At 43.7% G+C, this 14,723-nt stretch overlaps 1 protein-coding gene across 4 annotated transcripts in view; it reads right to left on the minus strand.

The window, feature by feature from the left end:
• The window catches only part of LOC147709785 (uncharacterized), a 1,097,608-nt gene that overhangs the window by 81,422 nt on the left and 1,001,463 nt on the right, over positions 1–14,723 (minus strand). The gene's annotated exons all lie outside the window — the stretch shown is intronic.

Here is a 14,723-nt window from a genome sequence, read left to right on the forward strand (position 1 = left end):
AAGAAAAACACAGCAAATGTACGTGTAGCAGAAGTTCACATGCAATACGAGATTGTTGCCAAAAACCAAACTGAAAAAATATACATTTTTGCAAGTTATTGAAACTGCAAAATTATGAATGTCACCCAATGATGTATTTGAAAATCAAATATCTCACAGCCAGGCCCAAAAAAATAAAAATACAAGGGTTGATTAAGCGTCTGAGCAGAGTATAATAGATGATTCTGTTAGATATTTCTGGATGATTCTTCAGTATCTATGAAGGGAGTGCAGGTTTTCCCTGTATGCTGCTGTGTGCAGCGGAGCAAGTATCAAAGGTTCTAGTCGCATGCAGTCCAGAAATTATTTGTATTTGTATTCACTGTCACATTCAACTTGTGATAATCATTTTTTTAAATAGGTACTGGAAGAGGTGGGTATGAAGCCAAAACAGCTGTCCTACAAAAATGACAAAGCCACAATCCTCGCACAACTTCAATATTTACACTCTGCCAAGAAATTCAGGAACAAGAAAACCTTATGCGTGGATTTGAAGAAACTCAAAACCCAATCAAGCATCTCTGAACCCTTCTCTGGAGCAGCCCCTCCCTGTGCTGCTCCTTCCAGAAGGGATGGAAAGTCACGCTTTTTATATATTCACAAGAAACTGAAAACCTCTCATCTCCAGCTACTAAGCTCATGTTAGTTCTCTTCCTGTTCTGATCTGTATTCTTGTGTCTTTAGCACTCTGTGTTTCTGCCTCTTTCCTTTGAATGTTTCATCTGTTTCTTCCTTCAGCTTTGATGCTGAACCAATCGACTACCTTTTCAAAGGCTCTCAACATCTCTCCTGATTTTAGGTGTATGGCTAGTACAAGCCTTTGCTATGTATAGGATTAAGGTTCCTCTGAATCCAAGATATGTTTCTAAAGTTGTTCTGATTGGTACAACTGCTCGATAGAAGAAGGTAAACTAATGCATTAGTATATTACCCAACAGCAAAATGCGTTTAGAAGCCAATAACAAATGGCTCTTTGGAAGGGGCAAATTTAGGGCATCTCATCCAGATTGTGGTTTATTTAAGTATGTATCAATGTTTTGCTATCGACATCCAGTCAAAAAAACTGATCAGTGCTAAAGTGCATGTGCTTCTTCCTTAAACATGTGTGTAATAGGTGTATACCCGATTAACATATTCAATCTTCCTAGTAAGGTGGCATACCATACCCATGGCATGGACGTTAAATACTCCTAGTAGGCTACAGCACTGATTGTGCCACCTACAGAAGTAGCCTTCCAAACCTGTATCAGGCCTACCACTGTAAGGCCTGCATGTGCAGTTTATTGCCACATCGATGTCAACTCTTAAACTTCCTTTTTTGGTCTCGCCTTGGCAGCGCATTCGCTGCATGTGATGTCTCAGCTAGACTTAAAGTAACCTGTATGTTGGCTTCAACTCCGTGTAATTTCTCCTGCCCCTCGCGATTGGTTTAAGTCTGGCATTGCTGTTGTTTTCTTGATTTCTGGCCCAATGGTTTCTTCCGTGTAGTCCAGAGGCAGCGGTGCCTAACTTCAGTTTTGATCTACTCGCACTTAATTGCGTGCAGTGTGCCATCTGGTTGGGGGGTCCTCTCCCTCATTCCGCACGGCCGCTTGTTATATTTGGCTTCAAAATGGCAGCTTCTCTCGTGACCGTCAGGGATCTTTATCTGTATACAGCAGACTGGTTCTGTTTGCCTGCTCAGATGTTTTGCCCAGAGCCGGCAAGCCATGCCTCAGTCCAATCCGTCTTGCGCCTCTAGGCTAAGCCCCAGCTGGTAGGCCAGACGCCGCGCAGTACGGGCAACCACAACCTGGCACCCTCCTGTGGTCCCCTTCGCATCGTCAGCACCGCTCACCGATCTCAGGCTCCCGATTGTCGATATCCGCCTCTGATGGCGACACAGCACCTCAGTTCATGGGCTGCAGAGTTGCGGCTCATCCCTCCCGTGAGTCGAAACCCCCATGGGATCGCGGGATCATGGACCTGTCTGTGACTGGTCGCACACATCTCGCGTCCGGAGCCTCTGCGCGCCCTCAAGCAGTGTTTCAGGACAGTATTATGCAGCGGTGTCCCTTCTGTGCTCTCATCACAAATTTCGGGGTCCGTGGTCCCCCTTGTAAAGCGGCAGTGTTATAGATACTGGCAGCGGTGTCACTAGGGTTGGTGTCACCCAGTGCGTAACTCATGGTGTCACCCCTCACCACTTACCCCATGGACCTCCTCCGAGTCCGCCAGTGTCTCGGCATAACTTAATATTCCGTAAAATGCGTATGACATGGAAATATGAGCCAGTAGACGGCCAAATCGTGTGGCCGGTTTGAGCAAATTATGCGGTAAAAAGACCAATTATGCAGCATAATGCGGCACATTTTTAAAAACAATCACTTGTTTAAGATTTTTTTTAACTTGGTAACACTGGGATTTGGTCGCACCTCAGTACCAGTTTAACACCCAGATATGGCAATAAGCAACAGAAAGGTGACCAGTCCCATTTTGTAAAGTGTCTTTCCGTGCCCCGCAACACTTGTCATTGCATTTTTAACATATTTTGAACCGTTTGAGCTAGAAATGTAAAAATTAGGGGGTAAAATCTTCAGATAAATAGATTATGCAACACACTGCATAAATCGCTGCAGCCGCACAATGCCACAATTCCAGTGGCCGTGCCTAGATGCTAACATGTCCTATTCGAGTATGGTGCATGTACCTGCCCTAATATGTCATGATGTAATTCATCGGGTGAACAGGTACAGGTACAGTTTGCAATCTGATCTGATAACATTTTAAAGGTCTCTGATCTCTGACTCCAGGAAGGGAGGGGTATTGCGCATATTCTGCAATAACCGACAGTTGTGTAAACAACTTTGCAATATTTTATGAGGCAAGCATGTCTAGTTCCACAGCTCTGCGGCGGCAGTTACGTAAACGTGGAGAGTGTATTTATATATATATATATATGTGTGCATGAAGCATCTTTTTTCCAGGGTGCACGCGCAGTCACCAGGGACGCCATCTTGTGCACAGCTAGCCATGCTCACCGCCGGTGCAACACGTCCCCAGCAGACCCTTCTGCTCGCCATCTGCACCTTTGCCGTGCAAGGTAAGAGGTTTACTTCTTTCAGTGAAATAGGGGCGTTGGCCAGTGCCCAGGGATTCAGAAGCAGCTATGCCCTCCAGTAGCTACGTTCAGATCTAGCTAAAGGGACACTTGGCTAGGCTGGGAGCTCAGTGGAACTGGGCATCCAGTGCGCGGATCTGTTTTTGACACTATTTGTACAGTTTAGTTGCCGTTTCGAAACGCTCAGCCTTTCATCCTTCTGAGGATGGTAAAATTAGTAGTGCAGTGCATGTGTGTATGTTAGGTTGAAATGTGCTCCAGTAGTTAATTTCCATTCATTAAATCTTTATTTCGGTTAGAGTAACCATAAAAGAATACAATTCATTAAACAATAACATCAATATATACATCAAGTGCTAGTACATCAAGTGCTAATAATCCGAGCAAAAGATAATTGAAATACACATAATTACTTGGGCTATTTGAGTGTGTAAAAAAGTAGTTAGCCAGGGAAATCACGTTTACAGTGGGTTTAAAATTCAAAGACATCAGGAAGTTCATATTTACAAGATAAATTAATGCAATGAATATATTAAAACATTAAAATAGTTAGGAAAGAATCAAGGAACATATTACAGAGGATAGTTTGAGCTAGATTAAGTGGGGACTACTATAATACAAATGCATTTTATTTCATTACGCTAACAGTTGGGACAAAGCTGAATGCTATTACATTTTGAGACCTGAGGGAACCGGCTCAAACTGAATACTATAGTCTGAGAAGTATCCCCTTTGAATACTCTTTCCCTATCTTTAATTTTCCGAAAGCCTAAGAACAGGCAGATGGGTTTGATCCACTTTCTCCTTGCTTGCAAGTACGCCGGGCATATAAATATGACATGGGCCTCATCCTCCTTAATGCTCATGTCACAAAGTTCACAGTGGTCAGAGTTACTTTTGTTCGTTGACTCTGGCTTACACACCCACTTGGAGGTTCTAGATTTTAATTGTAGAATGCCATAGCGGTACTTTAAATACAGTGATTTTGCCATTGAGGGTAAAATTTCATCCATAAAACATTCGAATTTACATTCGCTTACATTCGCATCAAAGAATTTAAGGGTCAATTTCCCGATTTTAGAATTTTGAAGTGGGTAACTAAAAATATGTTCCTAATATCATACCTTTAATAACTTTTTTGAACTAAAGGTCAAGGAATCGGGGTCTATCCAAAAGCTGTTTAAACCTAGTTTTAGGAACCATTTTTCAATGTGCAATAGCCAGCTTATTCTAGCAGTGTTTTTTATCTGTAAAATTTCCTTAAGAGCTGCTCTGTAATCCACTAGTTCCTCAGTGGACCAAAGACGGACCCAAAAGAGTAGCGGGAGTAAAGAAGCATGGTCATCGGTGCGTCGTACATTTAGATCCCAAAATAGAGGAATTAAAGGAGTACAGCCTGGGACAGCTAAAAGTTGTCTAAAAAAACTATTGTCCTGTATTGAAAAGGAGTCTCTGACTAAATATCCCCATAGTTCTGCCCCATATAGGGCGGCTGATTGAGCTTTATATTTATATAGTTCAATAGCGGGTGATACTGCCTTAAGAAAGCTACTTTTGTGCTTCCTTATTATGGGAGCTTGGGTTTGTATTAGCGTTAGCCGAGATTTTTCTATCTGTGAAGTCAAGTTCATTTTAGAGTCAAGGCTGATACCCAAATATTTAACATTTTGGACCTGTTCATTGTTCTCCTTATTTACACCAAAAACTTTTTTAAAACCTTTGTGCGGGTTGATGGACATAACCTTAGTATTTGAAGAATTAATTTCAAGATTTTTGTCCAAACAATACGAGTAAAATGCATTTAATAAGTTCTGTAATCCTTTAGGGGTCTGGGAAATTAAAATCGTATCATCCGCAAATAGTAGAGCCGGAACGGCTTGACCATTCAACTTGGGAGAGTCATGCTCGCAGCCCAAGAGAGTGTCTGGGATGTTGTTAACATAGAGAGAGAAGAGAGTTGGCGCCAGGACACAGCCTTGCCTTACCCCCTCTCTATGTCAAGTTTTTCTGTCAGTTCCCCGTTGGGTCCCGACCTTACTCTTGCATAATTCCCCTCATGCAGCTTAATTAGTTGGTGTAGTATATCACTGGAGGCTCCCATGTCTCTTAATGATTTCCACAATTTGCCTCTTGGGACCAAATCAAAGGCGGCCCTGATGTCCACAAAGGCTACATATAAATGAGAGTTCCTTATATTAATATATTTCCAAACTAAACATAAAAATCTAAAAACCTGATCCACTGTGCGAATTTTAGCTCTAAACCCTGCCTGGTATTTTGTTAAAATAGAGCTATCTTCAATCCAGATATTGAGCTTATATAGGAGTTGTCGTGCAAAAATCTTTTGAAGTACATCCAGAAGGCTAATTGGTCTGTAGTGGGCCGGGTTAGATCTATCACCCTTTTTGAAAATGGTTACAATTTCGGCACTCCGCCACATTTCCGGTATTGTGGCCCCTCTTAGGATGTCATTACTAAGTAGATTAATGTACGGAGCCCAATGGAGATTTTCATGTTTCCAAAGATCCCTGGGAATTCTGTCTGGGCCCGGGGCTTTACCCTGTTTGACTGCATTGATGGCAAGTATGGTCTCAGACAGGCTAAATGTTAAAGGAGTAATACACGGGTTAGCTTGAAAGTTCCATAATGTACACTCGTCCTCGTCTTCCCCACCACACGAATACAGGGATGAGAAATGCTTGACCCAGACACTTTCTTCAAGGAATCTATCCCTTGATGGGGTATTTTCTTTCGAGCCACTCGCAATCAGCTTCCAAAAAAAGGACTGGTCTTTTATTTTACATGCTGAGAGCAGGTCTGTCCAAACTCTACCATCCCATTCTCTTTTTGCGAGGTCGAGTATCTTTTTATAATGCAACCTTTTCTCTCTGATAATGTTAATCGGGTTATCTTTTATGGCTTGTATCAATTCGGTTTTAGCATGACGGCAAGCTTTATTGTACCAACGACCTTCCTTCGGGTTGAGTTTTTTTTGGCCTGAATGTGCCTGTTTAGTCCCTTTTAAGAAGATCTCTCTAAGCTGTGACATTACGTTCTCATGTAACTCAGCTAGGAGAATACCCTCTCCGTTGTTATCAATTAATGGGGACATAAGAGTTACATAAGAGTCATAGATTTTCTTAATGATTCTTTTATTGCCCATTACTGCAGGCCATTTCAGAGCCCTGCGGTTATTGGATTCTAGAGGATCCGCAGACGGGGAGTTCTTACAGGGATTTATCTCCCGTGGGGGGGTAACTAGTGTTACACAGATTGACAAGACTAAAGGAAGGTGGTCGCTTTCTATACCGTGGTCCACCTTTAGATCTTGGAGAATTGGCCATAGGCACATTGAGACCAATATATAGTCTAAATGACTGGCACAACGACGTCTTTTAAAGGTAGGTTTACTTGGACAATCCGACAGAAGTCGCCCATTGCAGGCGGGCAAACCGTGTTCCATTGTTAGCTTTAATAGTTGCAAGGCCCCTTTTGAACAAGGAACTGTGTTATTTGTGTCAATACAGGGGATGTTGTTAGCACTATCTTTCTCCCCATAGATGTCTTCCAACCCCACAACGGGTTCCAACTTCCTATTGAAGTCTCCTCCAATGATTAACTTAGTTTTGTGGTCTAGGCCGCAGATAAAATTAGCTAATTGTGTTACTGATTCTCAATCCTTGTTAGGGGATTGTGGTCTGTTATAGATGTTAATGATACAGACCGACCAACCTTTTCCATCTTTAAATTTTATCGCCAAAATGTCTGGATTGTTACAATCTATTTGTTTAACAACAATTCCTAAAGTTATTCTTACCCAAATTATCAGGCCACCAGATGGTCTACCCCTGTTCAGATTACTAGCTGGGATATGAAAGGATCAATACCCTACTTTAAAAACATTTTCTAAGGCCCAGGTTTCCTGGAACAGAATGAAATCCCCCCTGTTAATATATTCCTGCCATAGTGGGTCTGGGATATTTTTCCATATGCCCGCATTGTTCCAAGATATTATTAATAACCTGGAGTTATCCTCGTCCTTAGTAGGTGTGGCTGTTAAGCTTTCAATTGGGCTTATATTCTCTGTGGTTTTGAAGTTTAACAGATTTAGATTTAGATTTCCACCCATATTCATTGTAATGGGATCTGTAGTCTGAGTGACTGTATCTATGGAGTTACACCTACTATTATTTGCATAGGTGAAATCTGTTGTTATCATGGTTTCACCTATTTCGTGTGTATCTCCCAGTCAATAAACTTCATCTAATCCATAGAGTGGTGCAAATCGATTGTTTGTAACCACCCAGGGATTAGAAGCATAGCCATCTGCCATCACCCTTTGGATAGGGATGTGGTGATTTCTGTTGTGCCACATTTCCCTCGGTCTATAGAAGTAAGCAAGGTCTTTCGTGCAGATTGGGCCCTTATTCATGTACTGATATTCTTCACTAATTAGTCTCACTACTTTGCTATCTCTAAAGTTGACAATGATTGTATCCCCTTGGATGTCTTTTGGTTTTCTGTCTATCCAGTTGACTCTTCTGACAAACATCACCTGTCCATTCAAATGTTTAGGGATTGGTCTATTATTATTCAACCAAAATGTCACCTTGTTCTTCAGTTCTTGGTAGGATTCCGATTTCCCATTTTTAATTCAGGGACACCCGTGAGAACAATAACATATGGTAGTGACTCAGGTGGTAGGTCAATCGTGGCCAGGGGAACTCTTGTGATGCTAACCTCCTTCTTCTCTTTGTTGTTTCCTACTTCTGTTGGGCAAGCATCAGTTTTGGGAGCATTGTTAGCTTTACGCGGTGTAATGTGCTGGATAGTCTTTTCGGAAGACTTATTGTTCTGTTTTTTTGATTGTTTATTAGTACTAGGGCCCTTTTGGACTGCTACCCCTGTAGTTTTGTTTGAAGTTGGACCCACTGTGGGTCCCATAGTAGTAGTGGCAGGATCCATTAGGGGGGAACCATATTCTTTATCTGGCCTCTAACTTCACATTTTACCAGATTTTTTAATGAGGTAAAGTTATCAAGGGTTAACTGTTCTAGTTTCTCCAGTTTGTTGTTGACCATTTTTATCCTTTCAAGGAGGGGAAGAATCAATGATTGAACAACTTTTTCTATATGTACCATTGACACTTCGACCTCTTCTATGGGAGCCGAGGGGACCTTCTCTACATAGTTAACTCTCGTGTTTTTGGTAATAGCCCTTGGTGCGATATCAAGTGTTAGTGATGCTTTAACTACCTGTATGCCTGAGTCAAGTAAGGAAGGATCCGTCGTGTTAACGACTTTTTGTTGCCTCCCTTTCTTTAGGGTTTTAGTCCTATTTCTTTTTGTAATATCTCTAATTGGTTTGTGATTTTGAGCTAGTGTACTAGCTAAAACGGATGTACCAGTATCAATTATTGGGCCGGACTCCTGCGCATTTGTTTGTTCAACAGTGCCTGGTCTGCGAGCACCATCGCTGGTATAAGACACCGCTGGTCCCTCCTGTGCATTAGGTGACTCAACCTGCAAAGCTGGCCCTAATAGTGAAGAGTTCAGCGAGAAGGAGAAATCTGCACTTAGGTCAACAGCAAGCTGCAAGTTTGGTGTTTGTGAGAGACTACTACTATTGTGGTGCTGTGGCCCCTCTAGGGTATTTTGTGTGGATAGGTTATTAGAATTGCTAGAATTATGATCAGTTCTAGGAAGTTCTATATACGAGTCCACAAGTAGCGAAATGGAGGTGTCTGCCTGTGTCACCATAGTGTCTGATTGTATTTGCTGGATACACATGTTGGGAGGTAAGGAGAGGAGTCTCTCCGTGTTCTCAATGGCAGTAACAACCACACCAATTGTCTTTTGTAACATTCTCTCAATTGCTGTGAGAGTGGGCTATGGGGTTGTACCATTCTTTTTCAGTCTAGAGCTTGATCTTGTTTGGACAGGAGTATTTACCCCCATGTCGTAGTAACAGGTACGAGCAATGAACTATGTAACAGTACCTTTTAGTCCACGGCAGGAAAGTGAGCAGATGGAGCCAAGGGGGGTGGCCCAGCCCAGCCTCTCCCAACCCCGGACAGCCACAGATGGCCCGCCCTTTGCCCGGGCTTAGCCCGGCGCAGACCGCGCGCGGGCCCGCAACGCGGGGGCTGTCCGTTATTTCAAGCGCCTCCGGGCGCACAAGTGGCGTGATGACTTCCGCCGCTGGAGAGCCGCTAAGGAGCCTGGGTCTTGTGGTCCTCTACTTGGCGGCCTGCTCGGATGGTAGGGAGCGGCGGCGAGAGGACCTGCTGCGCAAAGAGCCCCCAAGTGTCAGCAGCAGAGAAAGGCAAAATTGTTCAAATGCCCCACAGACCAAGGGTAAATGCAGTTAATTTGAGAGGCAGTGCGTTGCAGGGATGGTGCCCAATCACGCCTGATGTGATGCATGATACTTGGCAGGCCAGTCACGGTGTCACCCCATGTGATGGTCCGCAGCAATGTTTGTTTTCATAAACGGGATATAAACAGACCCTAAAACAGGCTCAGAAACATCCAAAATACAAATTCACACAGTGACCTGTCAGAACAGCACTTCGGGCACTGCCTTTTTTGCCCTATAGGCCAGCCGGACCATGAAGCAAACATCTCTAATTGTTCATTTATCTTTCAAAGTTTTTTTAATGGGCAAGTTCCAGATTATCCCCAAATCAGAAAGTCAGAACGCATGCAAACCTACACAGAGGCCTGCTCCGTTTTGCCAGCTACGCACAGGTCTCAAAGATACATAACTGCTGGTGTGACCTAAAACATTTCCATCACAAAAACGATTAACACGGAAAACCAATCAATTGGTTATTGTAACATCGAACTTCCAATGAGCCCGAAAAGATTTTTTTTAAAAAGCACTGGGCTTTCAATAGTTGCATGTTTACAAAATGCTTGTGCTGTTTCCATTATATGGCACCTGGTGTGGCTATAGGAAAAGATTCTTCCAAACATAAGTTAAGGCAGTTCATTAGGAGATATTATAGCAAAGGAGGGATATGCTTTTCACTGGTAATACCGCTTTGCATGAAATAATACCTGGGGCTCATTACAAGTGAAGCTCAGCAGTATTAGGGGTGGAATACCACTTCTTCTGGATACAAGTCATCTGGGGATTACCGTGTGGAACTCCTGGCCCGATTTAATCAAACGCCTAAAACTGGAGGTAAATCTGACAAGATTTATCACTGGGTATCCTGGGTGTGATTGGTTACTCCCCATTCCTGAGACAAAAACTCGTTATGACTGGATTTAGGTACGGAGATACTAATTGAGATTGGTAATTCCAGCAAAGGTATCTGGCAACCCACATCCAGATAAAATTCAACTTAATTTGATAATGGGCCCCTGGTTTATTATTAGTCAAATCAAACAGAAGGGGATGATGGACGGAACACTGAAACTTTTCAGACACTCACCCCCAGTCACAGATCTGGGTTGAATCCATCATTCTTTAGCTCACTCCACCACCTCAGTTCAGACCCAGCCATATGCAAATCAGCCTTGACCCTGTTCCTCATGGGAAAAGTCCAGCCTTAACTGCAAAGCCAGGTCTTCCCTGGACCGGAAACAAGTATCCTGGGACCGGTTTCGGGCTAACATCCCATATCAGCCAGGCTAGCTTGAATCCAGTGGCAAAGCGAGCATACCCTGACAACTTAGGGCGTACAAAGTCACAGATCAGGGTTGAATCCATCATCGTTCTTTGGGGCTGAGTGTCTGAAAAGTTTCAGCGCCCTGTCCATCATCTCCTTGTGTTTTGCTTTGTTATTAGTCAGACATAATGTAATGGGCCCCTGGTTTGACAGTATTTAGACTTTTTGTAATGGGCCCCTGGTTTGGTAGTATTCAGGTATTTTGTAATGGGCCGCTAGCTTGGTATTATTCACTACTATTAGTTTACCAGGGGTACAAAGGGAAAAGATTCTCCTATTCCATCCAGAATAATCATACCTAAAATTTACAATTACAAGTTAATGATTACTGGAATGGGGAATAACAAGGCAACTTTTTGGGTGGGCATTGCTTCCCACGTTAATTCTCTGCTCCCTTTTACCAGCTGCTTAGAGCAGGTGATACATGAGACTGAGGGAGATTTGCAGTGGCGTAGGGGGGCACAGATGGTAGTTAGGTGAGTCGGAGAGAGCCCTACGCTAGGTGTAGTGTTTGCATCTCCCCTGTGGTACAGAAGGAGCCGAGGCGAGGGCCTGGTGCTGCTTCTGCCTGCGGTGCCAGCAGCTTTAAAGACAGGCAGATGTCTCTGGGCCCAGTATTACTCGAGCTGGTGTTTATGGACCCAGTAATTTCAGGCATGGGGGCAATGGCCAGTTGTAGTAATGATCCTGATATAAACATATGTTTTTAGGTCACAAATTCTACCTACTCAAAGTTTAGAAATCCTCGAAACCGGCTGCACGCTTTCTACTGGATTTATAATGCAATGTTTGGAAAATTTGGCAATAAAGCAAGGCACTGGAAGCTCTGGAGGGTGGGGGATGGGCTGGGCTGCCTCGAAAAGGCATGTGTGGGGGATAGGATTGAAGAAAGCCAGCTTGACTCGAGCCTGGCTGGTGGTGCACCCGCCCGAAGAGGGTCGTCAGGGCCGTGTTTTCATTTTTGGGCCACTGCACTGCCACATTTTTAACTTACTACTTAGTTAGTATTCATATCATATATACACTTATACAGTATATTATATTATAAATTAAAATTATACTATTTAATTTCTCAGACTCTCTCTACTACTGACAGTAGTCTGGTCTCACCGTTCCAAATTTGAAGGGTCAGGAAAGAGTCGAGAGACGCAGCAAAAGAGATAGTGCCGGAGTCGGACCGGTGGTCTCTGATCTGTCGTCGTGGCGCCGGTATTAATTGTTCTTTATTCTCACGATGACGACGCACAGTGGCACCACCGCGCACGCACTCTCCCTGGCGGGCGCGTGACCGCCGTGACGCATCAGAGCAGCTAAGAGCAGCAGGTGCAGTTGCGCACAGCGCACAGCGCGCGGGGGCTATCCCAGGGCCGTCACGCCATTGGTAGTAGGGCTAAGATTGACAGCCCTGGGACCCAAACTGCCGGGCAGGTGAAACTGAAAACAACAACGCTGTCATTGCCTGGTATGCATAACTGCATTGGGCCGGCTTCGGTTTCGTCAGAAGAATTGCAAACCATGGCTGATTGTGTGAGCGTGACCCATCCGTGCAGATTGCGGATGGTGACCGTGTGGTGCGCTTCTTCTTGCACAGTGACAGTTGCACACTAAAGCAGCAAACGTACTAGTAGGCAGTGCAGATTGGTGTCACCCCCAGATGGGGTGACACCCGGTGCGGTCCGCACGCCCGCGCACCCCCCTAGTGACGCCACTGGATACTGGCCTTACTAGCATGCTGCACTGTGGTCATTTGCATAGCGCTTACCATCATTATCGCAGCACAGAGCTCTTTCCTAATCTGGGCGCTCATTTGTGCGGGGAGTGCCATTACTTTTACTTTCCAATTTAGCGTCTTACTGAAGCTCCGGACCGAGGCAGTCAAAATTACATGTGCTCCTTTCAGGGTTGCTGTTTGTGGTGTCCATGAACACACGTCACTGAACAGCCCCCTCCCCCTCTCCAAAACGGCTATCCCCAACGAATGTGCTTAAATAGTATAAAAATGTTTCTGGAACCTAATACTACATTCTCGTCAGAAATATTTGCGTTAACAGAAGGAAATGCCGGTCCTATGTAAACTTTTAGTTTCAAGCCTATCGGAGAATCATTTAAACTAAACTGCAGCAAAATTTGAATTATTTGTAAACAAACGAGCACTGGTTTTGCAAATGTTCACTTAACATGTGTGTTAACGTCCTTCCATCGTTAGATGACATGCGCTTAGGGGTTGGACATTCACCCAGTGTTAACTCCCCTTCCTAGTTGTCACTTCCAGGCGGCTCTTGGTATCCTGCTGCTGACACAGAGCCCAAGCTATAGAGTAAACAGGCCTCTAAGTAGTGCGACCCCCCAGACTTCATGAGCAGCATCATAATGCTCAGTGTGTAATTGACCCTCGCTTCAAGCACACACGCAGTGTTTGCCTCCCCCACCCTTTCCTTGTGCACAGAGTGAGTCAGAAAGAGGCTTGTGCTCCTGCCCGCCCTGGATCACTTTCAATGCGCTCAAAGTACTGCAAGACATTATGGTGGGTTTCTCAATTGTGCTCTCCATTAATGGGACAGCTAAACAGGGAAACGCAAATCACAGTCTCAATAGCAGAATGAAGAAAAATAAGATATGCAGCACCTACTTCCGTCCACCCGCCTATAAGGTTTGATTGCTCTTTGTACCTTTGATTTGTGGCACAAATAAAATCGTGAAGAAAACAAACTGAAAAGAAAGTTTGTTTTTGCCCAGAGCGGAGCAATAATTTAACCTTGTAAATAAATGGCTTAGGTGTTACATTATCTGGGGAATGTCGGGATCTACCCACATTGGTAAACAACCCATAGGAGCATTACTATATGCGGATGATGCTGTTCTTTTATCCCGCACGCAAATTGGTTTGTAAAAAAGTGCCACAAGTTTTGTAACATACATGCCTAGCTTAGATCTCAATGTCAATATAACAAAAACGTATGTCATAAAATGTAGCAAGCCGAGTGTTAAGTGTCGGGACATTATTATTGACAACAAGACACTGGAATTTTTTTACTATTTTGCATACCTTGGTATTGTCTTTGACAAAGGGGGCTCATGGGCATACGCCATTAGAGCAAGAAAGTTGCAATTTGTCAAAGCCATAGGAGCTCTGACAAGCTTTGCCAGGAAGCTAGGCAAGCGTCCCATCGGCGAATTGCTCACAATTTATAAAGCTAGATGCATTTCATCTGCTGTATATAGAGCTGGAATATGGGCATATGTAAATGTTGAATCACTGCAGACAATTGAGAACACATTTTTCAGATCAAGTCTCTTGTTGCGCTGCTCCTTTTCTTCTTGCTTTTTTTCTATCCAAGTACAAGACTAATTGAGGATGTTCTTTGCTGTGAGGTCGAACCGGGAGGATCAAGGGAGCTGGCAGACGGAGTTCTAGAAGCCAGGAAACAGGTAAGTGGCAGGCGAAGAGACTTAGCGAAGGGGAGCAGTGTGGACGGTCTTTAAATAAAACTGCTTTAGAATGTTCATAAAGGTCACATTCTAATTGTTTGTAACAAGGAACAGGGGTAGATAATTAACTTGATAAGCCCGCCTTCTAGAAGGTGTTTTAAAATGTTCACAATGGTGTCGCATTCTAATTACTTATAGCAAGGAACAGTTGCAGGGGATTATTTGACGGGGGTTGTCTTCTGGAAGGTTCACGTTGAGGTCATTAATGCATGATGCCTATTCTGGTGGATTTCTAAATGTTTCCGTGGCTCCTGAAACCTGACCTTGCATATTCATGGTAAAACATTTGTGAAAGCTATTAAGCCTTTTCAAACAAACCGAGGAACACAAGCTGTAGCTAGCTATTACCAACAGCATGTAATATTGTCCACCGTCAGGGTACAGGACGTTTGTTTATTCATAAGTGTTGGTAAGGAA

The sequence above is a fragment of the Lissotriton vulgaris genome, chromosome 6 (assembly GCF_964263255.1).
Source record: "Lissotriton vulgaris chromosome 6, aLisVul1.2, whole genome shotgun sequence".
Lineage (NCBI taxonomy): Eukaryota > Metazoa > Chordata > Amphibia > Caudata > Salamandridae > Lissotriton > Lissotriton vulgaris.